A 16,442-nucleotide genomic window follows, 5' to 3' on the forward strand; every position below is an offset into this window, starting at 1 on the left:
AAGTCATGTATGGATGTAGCGGGGAATGTGATGCAAATAAGAATAACAGAGCCTACCCCAAATATCCCCCAATAATGAGAGACACCGAATTTGGATGAAACAGGCCACAGCATTTATTAAACATAAGACTGTAGGACTCATCAAACCTTTATTAACTTTATCATTTAATTATAACCAGAGATAAATACATAAATAATCCATAACTTAACATATAAATGAACACCTAGGCCCTACAGACTTTACATACACCTCCTTGCCAATGAACAAGACCATGTGCCTATGCACCAACTTGCCTACTGGGTTCTCACCTCCCCCCTCGTCCAAACCAAATTCCATTTTCCTTTTAATGTTTACCACCAGCTGGCTTTTAGCTCAGTGTGCACGTCCAAGTCGGCAACTGAAAAGTTTACCCTACAGAGCAGGGGAGGTTGAGACCCGACCTTGTCCATATCCTGACACTTAATGTAATAGCCCCCCAGCCTATTGGCAAGGACATGCCCCCACCACAACCCCGCTGTTTTACGCCTAAAATGAGTGGGGGGCCCCACACTAACCACTCAAGGCCTGTTCCACAACTTCCTGGATAGCAGATTAAAAAGGTCGAGCCCGACCTCCATGAGGTACACGCCATCACCCCGAAATAAATTAGCCGCCTCCTGTTTTACCACCCTGTGGCGAACCGGGATCCCTTTCACCCCAAACACAAACTTAGAGACACTCCTATTTAATTTAATACGGCAGTGTTCCATGGCTCTCTCAGTAGTTACGAGAAATGACCTCCGACCAAATGACTCACAAGTCAGGAAACAGAACTAAAACGCGTGCCAAGTCCCTCTTAATAGCATCCGACAACCCCCATATAGGTATTGTCCCAAGATCATTACCCGCAAGGTGAATAACTAGGATGCTCGGCGCACCCAGAAGGCGGAAAAGCTGAACCAGTTCTGGGAGGAGCCGAACCCATTTCATATGTCTGACGCCAAACCAATGAACCTCTGCTTCAGAAGGCGTAAAAGAGCTCACGTTCACATGCCTCCTGGCCCAGAATACATATGAGTGCCCCATCACCCAGACCCTGGGTGAAGTTGCACCTGCGGAGAGAAACATTAATTCAGGAGGCAGAAAGGACGAACATATGAAACAAAACACCCAGATGCCCACCTCCCTATCCTCTGAATCGCTTGTGCTGGCATACCCAGCCTAGAAGCCTCCGTGGCAGCACCAATCCGAAAGGAATGCCCACAATATTCCTTGCTGTCAATCCCCAGGACCTCCAGCCCTGAGTGAAAGACCCGAATAAATTGGAAATGAGAACGAAAGCTCCCATCCTCATGTACCAAAAGAGGGCCTGTGGATACTGGGCGCAGCTCACAGTACTCCCAAAAGGAAAAAATGGGACAAATAGCTGAACCCGGGACAGCACCCAAGCGAGCCCACTTACTCTTCCCGAGGACATCCGTCTTCGAGCGTCGGATCTTAAATGTAATTGATCCGCAGGACACTGAACATTGGCAAACACCCCACCACTACAGCACCAACTAGGACTCACCAATTCCCCAATTCGCATTGCCCCCCAAAATTCCAGGGAATAGGCCAACGCGAATAGAAGGGCCCCAAAAACAGAGTAACAGACCAGAGGAAGCACACCACACAATCTTGTCAAGAGTATAGCGGAGACTGGACCTTCTCACGTCCATGGAAGAAGTCTGACGCCTCAAGCCTTTCAGCGCCTGGAACACCACAAATGCCTTGGTAGAATCTTCCCACCCCTGTAGCTTGAACAGGAAGTTAAGACCCGAAAAACACAAGGAGATCACAGAGGGAGTCTTACCCTCTGACTTCCAGTTATTCAAGAGCTTCAAAAGCCCTGAGAGGTGGGCAGCCGGGATACCAAAACCACCCTGATCATGCTCCCATGTGTCCCACTCACACCACACCTTACTGTATCGAGTTAACGTGGCCCTGGAGACTGATCCTGACGGTTCCTAACACTGGTGCCACGGGAGCATCGCGGTTATGACCATCGGCGTCGCCGCCTTTAGACCCCAGATCCCCTTTCTCGCTAACTTTTCCCCACTTGATGAGCACATGGGATGAGCACCCCCGCAAGTGGAGCATTCATGCTTGAAATGGCACGATGCTCCCCATTTGCAATGACTGTCATTACATTTCCAACAACAGCATGGCCTCTGTTGCGCAGCTGGTGAGGCGGAGGACACCCCCCCACCGGCACCCCCAAGAAAGGACGAGAAACCACCCTGCTGCGGCACCGGGTGGGTTATAATGGGGAGCCAGAGGCCAATGTCTATCTGGTCCCAGGAAATTAAGGGGCGCACCGCCAACCGTTGACGGAATTACTCGTTATACTTCCACCACCCCAGCCCACTATAGGTACGACAAGCGTTCCAAATGGCGTCCTGGTAGCAGAACAATGCAGAGCACTTCTGCTGAACCTTTTCCCAAGTGACACTAGCCAGTATGGAAAAAGCGCAAATCCAATTTCCGAATGTCTTGGGGATCTTTTGGTAACTGTATTTTTCTTTGTCTTTTTCTGATTCCTTGCTGTCCTTCTCCACCAGTAGAGGAGCCTCCTCCATTGGCAGGAGGGAGAAAATCTCGACAAATTCTCCCCTCCAAATTTTTCCCTAACTTCCTGCTTCAGGTGCAATCCCAGAGGCCCGGACCAACACATATAAGCGGACCCCCGCGCCACATCGGAGGCCCCCGAAGAATCACCCATCGCCGGGGACACCTCCATGACAGAAGGTGTGGTGGTACCCAACACCACAGAAGGAATACCAACAGCAATGCTAAGCATGGGCGAGGGGAAGCCCACGACCCCCCTGAACCGCCTGTCCTCCTTGTGGCTGCTGAGCGGGGGCGGGGGACCAAACCGACCGAAGCTGACAATCCAATACCTGCACGCTTGCGCCCCCTGTTCCCACTGATAAAAAAAAAAAACTAACACCCGTCAGGAACCCCCCCAGCGAAGGACTGACTGCAGTGAAGAAACAGTACCGTACTCACCAGCCGATGCCCGAATGTCCGGAATTGATGAAGATCCAGACGGGAGTGAGGTAAGTTCACCTTCACCAGTATTAAGAAAAAGAAAATACAAGTAGGGCGCTTCAACACTTATTCAATCAGCACACAATGCATAGAAGGGTGAGATAGGTGTTATCCCAACACCTTTCAATAGATAATGAGTAACAAAGTGTAAAAACACAGAGTGGAAGTGTACCCTTCAAGCAAAATCCAAATATAAAATAAATACTTATACTTATGAATAGATGGCAGAGTAGTCTTCACAGTTCACAAAAAATAGTAATAACTAGTGAAGTTTTTCACTGTAAGCTAATAGCAGTTAGTTGTCTGCCAGCTTCTGTGTCAGGCTCACAATGGATACTGTGCCCACTTGCCCAGTGCCACCACTCATATCTGGTGTCACAATAGCTTAAGCTTGCATTTAAAAACAAAACATTTGTTTTCACTGTAATAGATTGAAGAGCAGTTAGTTGTCTGCCAGCTTCTGTGTCAGGCTCACAGTGGATACTGTGCCCACTTGCCCAGTGCCACCACTCATATCTGGTGTCACAATAGCTTAAGCTTGACATTTAAAAAGATTTTTTTTTCACTGTAATAGATTGAATAGCAGTTAGTTGTCTGCCAACTTCTGTGTCAGGCTCACAGTGGATACTGTGCCCACTTGCCCAGTGCCACCACTCATATCTGGTGTCACAATAGCTTAAGCTTGACATTTAAAAACAAAAATTTTTTTCACTGTAATAGATTGAATAGCAGTTAGTTGTCTGCCAGCTTCTGTGTCAGGCTCACAGTGGATACTGTGCCCACTTGCCCAGTGCCACCACTCATATCTGGTGGCACAATAGCTTAAGCTTGCATTTAAAAACAAAAACAAATGTTTTCACTGTAATAGATTGAATAGCAATCGTCTGGGTGTCAAGCCTTCAGCGTGTACTCTGCCAACCTCTGCAAGTGCACTTTGCCACTCATATCTGGTGTGACAATAGCGTGCCTTTAAAAAGAAAAAACGTTTTTCACTGTAAGCTAATAGCAGTCAGTGTCCTTAAAGCGGGTGTCAGGCCTTCAGCGTGTACTCTGCCAACCTCTGCAAGTGCACTTTGCCACTCATATCTGGTGTGACAATAGTGTGCCTTTAAAAAGAAAAAAAAAATTCACTGTAAGCTAATAGCAGTCAGTGTCCTTCAAGCTGGTGTGTCAGGCCTTCAGCGTGTACTCTGCCAACCTCTGCCAGTCCACTTTGCCACTCATATCTGGTGTGACAATAGCGTGCCTTTTAAAAGAAAAATTGTTTTTCACTGTAAGCTAATAGCAGTCAGTGTCCTTAAAGCGGGTGTCAGACTTTCAGCGTGTACTCTGCCAACCTCTGCCAGTCCACTTTGCAACTCATATCAGGTGTGACAATAGCGTGCTTTTAAAAAGAAAAAAGTTTTTACACTGTAATAGATTGAATAGCAGTTAGTTGTCTGCCAGCTTCTGTGTCAGGCTCACAGTGGATACTGTGCCCACTTGCCCAGTGCTGGTGGCACAATAGCTTAAGCGTGACATTTAAAAATACATTTTTTTCACTGTAATAGATTGAATAGCAGTTAGTTGTCTGACAGCTTCTGTGTCAGGCTCACAGTGGATACTGTGCCCACTTGCCCAGTGCCACCACTCATATCTGGTGTCACAATAGCTTAAGCTTGACATTTAAAAAGATTTTTTTTCACTGTAATAGATTGAATAGCAGTTAGTTGTCTGCCAGCTTCTGTGTCAGGCTCACAGTAGATACTGTGCCCACTTGCCCAGTGCCACCACTCATATCTGGTGTCACAATAGCTTAAGCTTGCATTTAAAAAGAAAAAAAATGTTTTCACTGTAATAGATTGAATAGCAGTTAGTTGTCTGCAAGCGTCTGGGTGTCAGGCCTTCAGCGTGTACTCTGCCAACCTCTGCCAGTCCACTTTGCCACTCATATCTGGTGTCACAATAGCGTGCATTTAAAAACAAAAAACTTTTTTCACTGTTATAGATTGAATAGAAGTTAGTTGTCTTCAAGCGGGTGTCAGGCCTTCAGCATGTACTCTGCCAACCTCTGCAAGTACACTTTGCTACTCATATCTGGTGTGACTATAGCGTGCCTTTAAAAAGAAAAAAGTTTTTCACTGTAAACTAATAGCAGTCAGTGTCCTTCAAGCTGGTGTGTCAGGCCTTCAGCGTGTACTCTGCCAACCGCTGCCAGTCCACTTTGCCACTCATATCAGGTGTGAAAATAGTGTGCCTTTAAAAAGAAAAAAAGTTTTTCACTGTAAGCTAATAGCAGTCAGTGTCCTTCAAGCTGGTGTGTCAGGCCTTCAGCGTGTACTCTGCCAACCAGGGGCGGACTGACCAGTCGGGCACTTCGGACATGGTCCGAGGGCCCGGCTGGGAGGGGGGCCCGCCGCCAGAGCCGCCATCAGGGGGCCCGGCGGCAGGGCCGGATTGCCCCACCGCGGCCTCGGCATCTGTGCATGTAAGTGCCACCGGGTGGCCGGTCCGGTGGCACACTGAAGGGGCCGGGTACATGCTGGAGCCGTCGGGCCGGGTGGCAGCCTCGCCGGTCCGGCGGCACTCCTGTCAGGCTGTCAGTAACGCTGAGGACGGAAGGAGGGGAGGAGCATGTCTCTCTCACATGCTCCTTTGCGGTTCCCACAATTCCCAGCACAGGATGTGGGAACCGCAAAGGAGCATGTGAGAGAGACATGCTCCTCCCCTCCTTCCGTCCTCAGCGTTACTGACAGCCTGACAGGAGTGCCGCCGGACCGGCGAGGCTGCCACCCGGCCCGGCGGCTCCAGCATGTACCCGGCCCCTTCAGTCTTCTCTTGGTAAATGGGAGGGGGAAAAATAAAACAGAGAGGGGGAAAAGATAGAGGCAGGGGAAGAAACAGACAGTGGGAAAATAGAGAGACAGGGGGAGGGGAAGGAAAGAGACAGAGGGGGGGGGGGGAGAGAGTGACACAGGGAAAGGAGGGAGAAATAGATAGGGGGGGAGAGTGAGACACAGGGGGAGAAAGAAGGGGAATAGAGAGATGGTGGAGGGGGGAGAAAGAGACAGAGGGGAAGAGAGATGTGGGGTAGGGAGAGACACACAGGGAAAGGGGGGAGAAAGAGACAGGGGACGAGAGATGTGGGGTAGAGAGAGACACAGGGAAAGGGGGGAGAAAAAGACAGGGGATGAGAGATGTGGGGTAGAGAGAGCCACAGGGAAAGGGGGGGAGAAAGAGACAGAGGGGAAGAGATATGTGGGGTAGAGAGAGACACAGGGAAAGGGGGAGAAAGAGACAGGGGACGAGAGATGTGGGGTAGAGAGAGACACAGGGAAAGGGGGGAGAAAGAGACAGGGGACGAGAGATGTGGGGTAGAGAGAGACACAGGGAAAGGGGGGAGAAAGAGACAGGGGACGAGAGATGTGGGGTAGAGAGAGACACAGGGAAAGGGGGAGAAAGAGACAGAGGGGACGAGAGATGTGGGGTAGAGAGAGACACAGGGAAAGGGGGAGAAAGAGAGAGGGGATGAGAGATGTGGGGTAGAGAGAGACACAGGGAAAGGGGGGGAGAAAGAGACAGAGGGGACGAGAGATGTGGGGTAGAGAGAGACACAGGGAAAGGGAGGAGAAAGAGACAGAGGGGACTAGAGATGTGGGGTAGAGAGAGACACAGGGAAAGGGGGGAGAAAGAGACAGAGGGGACGAGAGACACAGGGAGAAAGGAGAGAGACCCACAAGGGGAGGGGGAGAAAGAGGCAGAGGGGGAAGAGAGACTGGGAAGGAGAGGGGAGACATGGACACAGAGGAGCAGTGAGGGGGAGAAAGAAACATACAGAGGGACTGGGGGAGACAAAAAGGCACACAGTAGGGCTGTATATATAATTGGTGGATCGCCCCAGCCGATCTCTCTCCCCGGTCTGCAGGCACCGTGCGGGCAGCTGGCAGGGAGGGAAGAAGAGAGGACCCGGGAGCTTAGCCTGCAGCTTCTCTGGGTCCTTCTCACGCAAGCACAGAGCGTTGCCGCAGTTACCACGGCAACGCTCCGGCTCTCGCAAGAGTGAACTCTAGCCCTGGAGCTACGGGCTAGAGTTCACTCTCAACACTGCGACCACCAGGGATTCCTGGTGGTCGTAGTAGTGAGAGTGAACTCTAGCCCCATACAAACACTGCCCCCCCACACACACACCATACACATTCACTCACTGCCCCCCATACACACACACTGTCCCCACACACACCCTACACATTTACACACATTGCCTCACACATACACAGACCCCCATACACAGACCCCCATACTAACATTGCCACACACACCCTATATGTTCACACACACACACACACTGAACCTTTCACACACACTGCACCCCTCACACATTGCACCACTGCTCCTATACCCTACTACAGCCCCATATCCCAGCAGACCCCATGTAAGTTTTCAAACTGTTCTTAAACGGTTTGACTACTTACTCTGGGAGGGGGTCCTGGCCCTCCTGGCACCATAACCACTACACAGAGCAGCAGTGGTTATTGTGCATGGATTATTTCTTTAAATAATCTACAAGTGCCCCCGTAGCCAGCCAGCCAGCCCACAAGCCAACCAAGCCACCAGTTAGCCAGCCCACAGGCCAGCCAGGCCAGCAGCCAGCCACAGGCCAGTAGCCAGCCCACAGACTTACAACAAGCCACAGGCTTACAGCCAGCAAGCCCACAGCCTGCCGGCAGTAGCCAGCAAGCCCACAGCCTGCCGGCAGTAGCCAGCAAGCCCACAGCCTGCCGGGAAGCCACAGCCTGCCAGCCGCAGCCAGCAAGCCCACAGCCTTCCAGCAACGGTAATTAAGGTAGGAGGAGCCAACTTGGCCTAGGTATCAGCAAGCTATGTTGTGTTGCTATATTGTAAATAGGAACCAGAGTGTTGGAGAGACCCCCCTCCAGGCCCCCATTAGACTCCATTGTAGTCTCTAATGGGGCTCGAGTAGATTCTTTCTAACACTCTCTAAATAACACTGAGATAGCCTCTGCTAGAAAGACCCCCCCTCCATGGCCCATTAGCCCTCAATTGTAGTCTCTACTGGGGCCTTGAGGGGATTATTGCATTTTTGTTCCTTGTGTCTAAAGATTGTGTAGGGTGTGGCTGGAGGCGGGACAAGGGTGGGGCTTGCTACGGAGCATGGGTGGGGCCTGTAAGGGGGCCCTTGATTTATTTTGCCCGTGGGCCCTGAGGGTTCTCAGTCCGCCCCTGCTGCCAACCTCTGCCAGTCCACTTTGCCACTCATATCAGGTGTGACAATAGCGTGCCTTTAAAAAGAAAAAACGTTTTTCACTGTAAGCTAATAGCAGTCCGTGTCCTTCAAGCTGGTGTGTCAGGCCTTCAGCGTGTACTCTGCCAACCTCTGCCAGTCCACTTTGCTACTCATATCAGGTGTGACAATAGCGTGCCTTTAAAAATAAAAAAGTTTTTCACTGTAAGCTAATAGCAGTCAGTGTCCTTAACCCCTTAAGGACCAAACTTCTGGAATAAAAGGGAATCGTGACATGTCACACATGTCATGTGTCCTTAAGGGGTTAAAGCGGGTGTCAGACCTTCAGCGTGTACTCTGCCAACCTCTGCCAGTTTACTTTGCCACTCATATCTGGTGTCACAAAAGCGTGCATTTAAAAACAAAAAACTTTTTTCACTGTTATAGATTGAATAGCAGTTACTTGTCTTCAAGCGGGTGTGTCAGGACAACAGTGTGTACTCTGCCAACCTCTGCCAGTGCACATTGCCACTCATATCTGGTGTCACAATAGCGTGCATTTAAAAACAAAAAACTTTTTTCACTGTTATAGATTAAATAGCAGTTAGTTGTCTTCAAGCGGGTCTGTCAGGCCTACAGCGTGTACTCTGCCAACCTCTGCCACTGCACAGTGCCACTCATATCTGGTCTCACAGTAGCTTGCACGCATAGTACCACTAATCCAAAAAAAAATGACAGGCAGAGGCAGGCCACCCCACAGGGGCCATCATGGTCGTGGTGCTGTGATTCCCTTTGGCCCTAGAATAATGCCCAGTTTTCAGAGGCCACGTACCCTGAACTTGAAAAGTTCTGAGGACATAGTTGGCTGGCTAACACAGGACACCCAATCTTCTACAGCTTCCGCTCAGAACCTTGACGCACCATCCTCCTCCAGCTTAGCTTCGGGCACCTCTCAAGATACCACTCACCCACCTGCCGCCACCACCAAAACTAGCACCACAGCTGCTTCACTTGGTATGTCAGAGGAGTTATTCACACATCCGTTTGAAGAAATGAGTGATGCGCAACCATTATTGCCAGAGGATGTAGATAACAGGGATATGTCTCAGGCAGGCAGCATTACACACATGGACGTACGGTGTGATGATGATGATGTTGTACCCGCTGCTGCTTCCTTTGCTGAGTTGTCAGATACAAGTGAAGCGGTTGATGATGACGATGCGTCCATTGATGTCACGTGGGTGCCCGCTCGGCAAGAAGAAGAACAGGACGAAAGTTCAGATGGGGAGACAGAGAGGAGGAGGACGAGACGAGTTGGAAGCAGGGGGAGGTCGTCGCATGGAGCTAGTTGTACAGTCAGACAGCTTGCATAGGCACCCCGGGTCATCCCGACAGCACGCCAATCAAGACATGCTGTGTCCACCACCAGAATGCCATCATTGCAGAGCTCAGCAGTGTGGCATTTTTTTTTGTGTGTCTGCCTCTGACAGCAGCGATGCCATTTGCAACCTGTGCCAAAAGAAACTGAGTCGTGGGAAGTCCAAAACCCACCTAGGTACAACTGCTTTGCGTAGGCACATGATCGCACATCACAAACGCCTATGGGATCAACACATGAGTACAAGCAGCACACAAACTCAAAGCCGCCATCCTCCTCCTGGTCCAGCATCTTCAGCCACGTCAACCACTGCTGTCCTCCTTGCCCCCTCTCAACCATCCGCCACTCCGTCTCTCGCCTTGAGCAGTTCCCGCTCATCTGCCCACAGTCAGGTGTCTGTCAAGGACATGTTTGAGCGTAAGAAGCCAATGTCAGAAAGTCACCGCCTTGCCCAGCGTCTGACAGCTGGCTTGTCCGAACTATTAGCCCTCCAGCTTTTACCATACAAGCTGGTGGAGTCTGAGGCGTTCAAAAAATTTGTTGCTATTGGGACACCGCAGTGGAAGGTACCCAGCCAAAATTTATTTTCACAAAAGGCAATCCCCAACCTGTACTCGATTGTGCAAAAGGAAGTAATGGCATGTCTGGCACACAGTGTTGGGGCAAGGGTCCATCTGACCACTGATACCTGGTCTGCAAAGCATGGTCAGGGCAGGTATATCACCTACACTGCGCATTGGGTAAACCTGCTGACGGCTGCCAAGCATGGAATGCGTGGCTCTGCAGAGGAGTTGGTGACACCGCCACGACTTGCAGGCAGGCCTGCTGCCACCTCCTCTACTCCTCCTACTCCATCCTCTTCCATAACCTTCTCGGCTGAGTCCTCTTCTGCTGATGCGTCTTGCTCCACATCAACGGCAGCCCCCCAGCTCCCCAGGTACTATTCCACATCCCGGATACGGCAGTGTCAAGCCGTCTTGGGTTTGACTTGCTTGAAAGCAGAGAGTCACACCGGACAAGCACTCCTGTCCGCCCTGAACGCACAGGTGGAAACGTGGCTGACTCCGCAGCAACTGGATATCGGCAAAGTGGTTTGTGACAACGGAAAAAAATTGTTGGTGGCATTGAAGTTGGGCAAGTTGACACATGTGCCGTGCATGGCACATGTGTGTAATCTGATCGTACAACACTTTGTGCATAAGTACACAGGCTTACAGGACGTCCTGAAGCAGGCCAGGAAGGTGTGTGGCCATTTCAGGCATTCCTACACGGCCATGGCGCACTTTGCAGATATCCAGCGGCGAAACAACATGCCAGTGAGGCGCTTGATTTGCGACAGCCCGACACGTTGGAATTCAACACTCCTAATGTTCGACCGCCTGCTCCAACAAGAAAAAGCCGTTAATGAATATTTGTATGACTGGGGTGCTAGGACAGCCTCTGGGGAGCTGGGAATTTTTTTGCCACGTTACTGGACGCTCATGCGCGATGCCTGTAGGCTCATGAGTCCTTTTGAGGAGGTGACAAACCTAGTCAGTCGCACCGAAGGCACCATCAGCGACATCATACCATTTGTTTTCTTCCTGGAGCGTGCCCTGCGAAGAGTGCTGGATCAGGCCGTAGATGAGCGTGAAGAGGAAGAGGAAGAGTTGTGGTCTCCATCACCACCAGAAACAGCCTTATCAGCATCGCTTGCTGGACCTGTGGCAACGCTGGAAGAGGATTGTGAGGAAGAGGAGTCAGAGGAAAAATGTGGCTTTGAGGAGGAGGAGGAAGACCAACCACAACAGGCATCCCAGGGTGCTTGTTGTCACCTATCTGGTACCCGTGGTGTTGTACGTGGCTGGGGGGAAGAACACACCTTCATTGAGATCACTGAGGAGGAGGAACGGGAAATGAGTAGCTCGGCATCCAACCTTGTGCAAATGGGGTCTTTCATGCTTTTGTGCCTGTTGAGGGACCCTCGTATAAAAAGGCTGTAGGAGAACGGCCTGTACTGGGTGTCCACGTTACTAGACCCCCGGTATAAGCAGAAAGTGGCAGAAATGTTACCGAATTACAACAAGTCGGAAAGGATGCAGCATTTTCAAAATAAATTAAAAAGTATGCTTTACACAGCGTATAAGGGTGATGTCACAGCACAACGGGAATCTAACAGGGGAAGAGGTGAAAGGCATCCTCCTCCTCCCACGACCACGCCGGCAAGGACAGGACGCTTTAAAGACGTGTTGTTGATGGAGGACATGCAGAGCTTTTTAAGTCCTACGCATCGCCACAGCCCTTCGGGATCCACCCTCAGAGAATGACTCGACTGACAGGTAGCAGACTACCTCGCCTTAACTGCAGATATCGACACTCTGAGGAGCGATGAACCCCTTGACTACTGGGTGTGCAGGCTTGACCTGTGGCCTGAGCTATCCCAATTTGCGATAGAACTTCTGGCCTGCCCTGCTTCAAGTGTCCTTTTAGAAAGGACCTTCAGTGCAGCAGGAGGTATGGTCACTGAGAAGATAAGTCGCCTAGGTCAAAAAAGTCTAGATTACCTCACCTTTATTAAGATGAATGAGGGATGGATCCCGAAGGGACTGACACTGGGCGATACATTCGACTAAAAAAGGCCTGATGAGATGAGCTGCCTTGGGCTAAAAATGGTCCACACGCTGCTGTATTTTAGCTCTGAATGCCGGTTGACTTGCGTGACTTATCCGCCACCAACTAGGGTTCAAGCCGCAATGTTTTAGGGCACTTTCTGCCTGGAAAACAAACATAAATTTTTATGGCTGCTGCTACAGCAGCGGCTGCAACAATACCTAATTTTTTGGCCCTCTGGTGCTGCACTGTGGCTTCAAAAACATAACCAAAAAAAAGGCACATGACAGGGATTAAACTGATAGGAATAGTACTACTTAACACACCACTCCTATCTGGTGGCACATTAGATTGCACGCGCAGTGCCCCAAATTTGAAGTAGGAGGACCGACCAAGCATCTTTTTCCATCTCCCGGTTCCTAAAATCGATGCCATATACACGTCCCCTGATAGGGCGCCAGCTCGTTATTGTCTTATGTCTATGTAGGGGGAACAGTCTCTATTCTGCTCTGTGTCAGTGTGTATCATGGTCTCTGAGGACAGGTGTCAATCCATATCTGCCAAGTGACCCTATGTAGGGGAAACAGTCTCTATTCTGCTCTGTGCCAGTGTGTATCAGGGATCCTTAGGATAGGTGTCAATCCATATCTGCCAAGTGACCATATGTAGGGGGAACAGTCCCTATTCTGCTCTGTGTCAGTATGTATCAGGGTCTCTGAGGACAGGTGTAAATCCATATCTGTCAAGTAGGGGGAACAGTCTCTATTCTGCTCTGTGTCAGTGTGTATCATGGTCTCTGAGGACAGGTGTCAATCAATATCTGCCAAGTGACCCTATGAAGGGGGAACAGTCTCTATTCTGCTCTGTGTCAGTGTGTATCAGGGTCTCTGAGGACAGGTGTCAATCCGTATCTGCCAAGTGACCCTATGTAGGGGGAACAGTCTCTATTCTGCTCTGTGTCAGTGTGTATCATGGTCTCTGAGGACAGGTGTCAATCCATATCTGCCAAGTGACCCTATGTAGGGGAAACAGTCTCTATTCTGCTCTGTGTCAGTGTGTTTCAGGGATCCTTAGGATAGGTGTCAATCCATATCTGCCAAGTGACCCTATGTAGGGGGGACAGTCCCTATTCTGCTCTGTGTCAGTATGTATCAGGGTCTCTGAGGACAGGTGTCAATCCATATCTGCCAAGTGACCCTATGTAGGGGGAACAGTCTCTATTCTGCTCTGTGTCAGTGTGTATCATGGTCTCTGAGGACAGGTGTCAATCAATATCTGCCAAGTGACCCTATGAAGGGGGAACAGTCTCTATTCTGCTCTGTGTCAGTGTGTATCAGGGTCTCTGAGGACAGGTGTCAATCCGTATCTGCCAAGTGACCCTATGTAGGGGGAACAGTCTCTATTCTGCTCTGTGTCAGTGTGTATCATGGTCTCTGAGGACAGGTGTCAATCCATATCTGCCAAGTGACCCTATGTAGGGGAAACAGTCTCTATTCTGCTCTGTGTCAGTGTGTATCAGGGATCCTTAGGATAGGTGTCAATCCATATCTGCCAAGTGACCCTATGTAGGGGGAGCAGTCCCTATTCTGCTCTGTGTCAGTGTGTATCAGGGTCTCTGAGGACAGGTGTCAATTCATATTTGCCAAGTGACCCTATGTAGGGGGAACAGTCTCTATTCTGCTCTGTGTCAGTGTGTATCATGGTCTCTGAGGACAGGTGTCAATCCATATCTGTCAAGTGACCCTATGTAGGGGGAACAGTCTCTATTCTGCTCTGTGTCAGTGTGTATCAGGGATCCTTAGGATAGGTGTCAATCCATATCTGCCAAGTGACCCTTTGTAAGGGGAACAGTCCCTATTCTGCTCTGTGTCAATTTGTGGCTAGTAAGAGTCCCTGTGGGTTTTAAAATTCGCCTGCTCATTGAAGTCAATGGCGGTTCGCCCGGTTCGCCGGTTCGCGAACGTTTGCGGAAGTTCCCGTTCGCCATTCTCGAACCGAAAATTTCGTGTTCGCGACATCACTAATAATAAACACACAAAAAAAAAAGAATGCAGCTTCAGAATTAATCTAAATTGTATGCTGTTTAGGAGGTGGGAGGGTCTGGAAGGGAGGGTCTGCTGCTGATTGGCTGGAATATGTCTGCTGACTGTGAGGAACAGGGTCAAAGTTTACTCAATGATGACGAATAGGGGGCGGACCGAACATCATATATGTTCGCCATCCGTGGCGAACGCGAACATGCGATGTTCGCCGGGAACTATTCGCCTGCGAACCATTCGGGACTTCACTATACATATGCTTTTGGCTGCCAAAACTAGTATCGCTTACACATGGGAAAAATTATGATATTATTGCTTAATTGTGGCTGTAAGTTGAAATTATAGAATTTAGCAATGAATTGCTAAACCAAGTTGAGAGAAACATTGAATACACCCTGTTCCAAATTATTATGCAAATTCTATTTAAGTGTCACAAAGATTAAATATTTTGTTTTTCAGTTTAACTCATGAATGGCATTGTGTCTCCGGGCTCTTTTGATCACTGAAAACAATCTCAGACACCTGTGATAATTAGATTGCCAGGTGAGTCCAATTTAAGTAAAAACTACTAAGGAGCGTTTTCCACATTATTAAGCAGAGCACCATTTTCATGCAATATGGGGAAGAAAAAGGATCTCTCTGCTGCCGAAAAGAGTGAGATAGTTCAATGCCTTGGACGAGGTATGAAAACACTAGATATTTTACGAAAACTTAAGCGTGATCATCGCACTATTAAGAGATTTGTGGCTGATTCAGAGCACAGATGGGTTCATGCAGATAAAGGAACATTGAGGAAGATTTCTGCCAGATCCATGCATCAGATCAAGAGAGCAGCTGCTAAAATACCATAACATAGCAGCAAACAACTATTTGAAGCTGCTGGTGCCTCTGGAGTCCCACGGACATCAAGGTGTAGAGTCCTCCAGAGTCTTGCAACTGTGCATAAACCTTCTATTCAGCCACCACTAACCAATGCTCACAAGCAGAAACAGCTGCATTGGGCATAAAAATACATGAAGACTAATTTTCAAACAGTCCCGTTCACTGATAAGTGCCGTGCAACCCTGGATGGTCCATATGGATGGAGTAGTGGATGGTTGGTGGATGGAACAAGACTGCATCCTCCCCTGACCTCAATCCTATTGAGAACCTTTGGAGCATCCTCAAGCAAAATATCTATGAGGGTGGGAGGCAGTTTACATCCAAACAACAGCTCTGGGAGGCTATTCTGACATCTTGCAAACAAATTCAAGCAGAAACTGTCCAAAAACTCACAAGTTCAATGGATGCAAGACTTGTGAAGCTGCTATCAAATTTGGGGTCCTGTGTTAAAATGTAACGTGACCTGTTAAAATGTTTTAAAAGTTAAAATGTTGTTATAAGTTTGATTGAAATAGCTTTTGATTTCAGTAAATATGCTGCAAACACAACAAATGACAATTTTCAGTTCTTTACAACCTATAGAGTGTTTTGAAACTTACAGTGTGTAATAATTTGGAACAGTGCATTGTAAGTGTTTTATGTTTAAAAAAAAATACTGTTATCATTAGGAGGTTTGTTCAATAAAATTTGAATTGTACTCTTAATAGTGGATAACATGAGAATTACGCTGACTGTTATTTACATCAACTATTTAGGTAAATGAGAAAAATATAATTTGCATAATAATTTGGAACAGAGTGTATTATATATTGTAGGCAATATATATGTAATAACTGTGAGAGGGAAAAGAAAATATTCCTTTTTATCTTAGTTTGGAATGTTAATCAACAATGTCGTCACTGCCTAAACTGTGGCTGCAAGTGTACTTATAGACTTGTGCAAAGCATTGCTATACTTAGTTGAGTGAACTTGTATGTGAATATACTTTAAATTGTATATGATATGATATTTATGTTAAAAATGTTATGTTTTTATTTGTACAACAATTCGAAATAATAAATTAAAAATATATATTGAAAAACATTCTCAATTAAATAACATGAGTCTCAAAATGTTATCTCTCAATGTGAGAGTTCTTAAAAGACTTCTCTTCAAATATGCCAACCGCCCATCCTCAGATATAATATGTGTCCAAGAAACCCATTTTAAGAGACAACACATTCCCAATTTACTGAATAAAACATACACAACACAATTTCACTCC

At 48.4% G+C, this 16,442-nt stretch overlaps 1 protein-coding gene across 1 annotated transcript in view; it reads left to right on the forward strand.

The window, feature by feature from the left end:
- The window catches only part of LOC134583131 (intelectin-1-like), a 524,948-nt gene that overhangs the window by 75,610 nt on the left and 432,896 nt on the right, over window positions 1-16,442 (forward strand). The window lies entirely within an intron of this gene.

The sequence above is a fragment of the Pelobates fuscus genome, chromosome 13 (assembly GCF_036172605.1).
Source record: "Pelobates fuscus isolate aPelFus1 chromosome 13, aPelFus1.pri, whole genome shotgun sequence".
Lineage (NCBI taxonomy): Eukaryota > Metazoa > Chordata > Amphibia > Anura > Pelobatidae > Pelobates > Pelobates fuscus.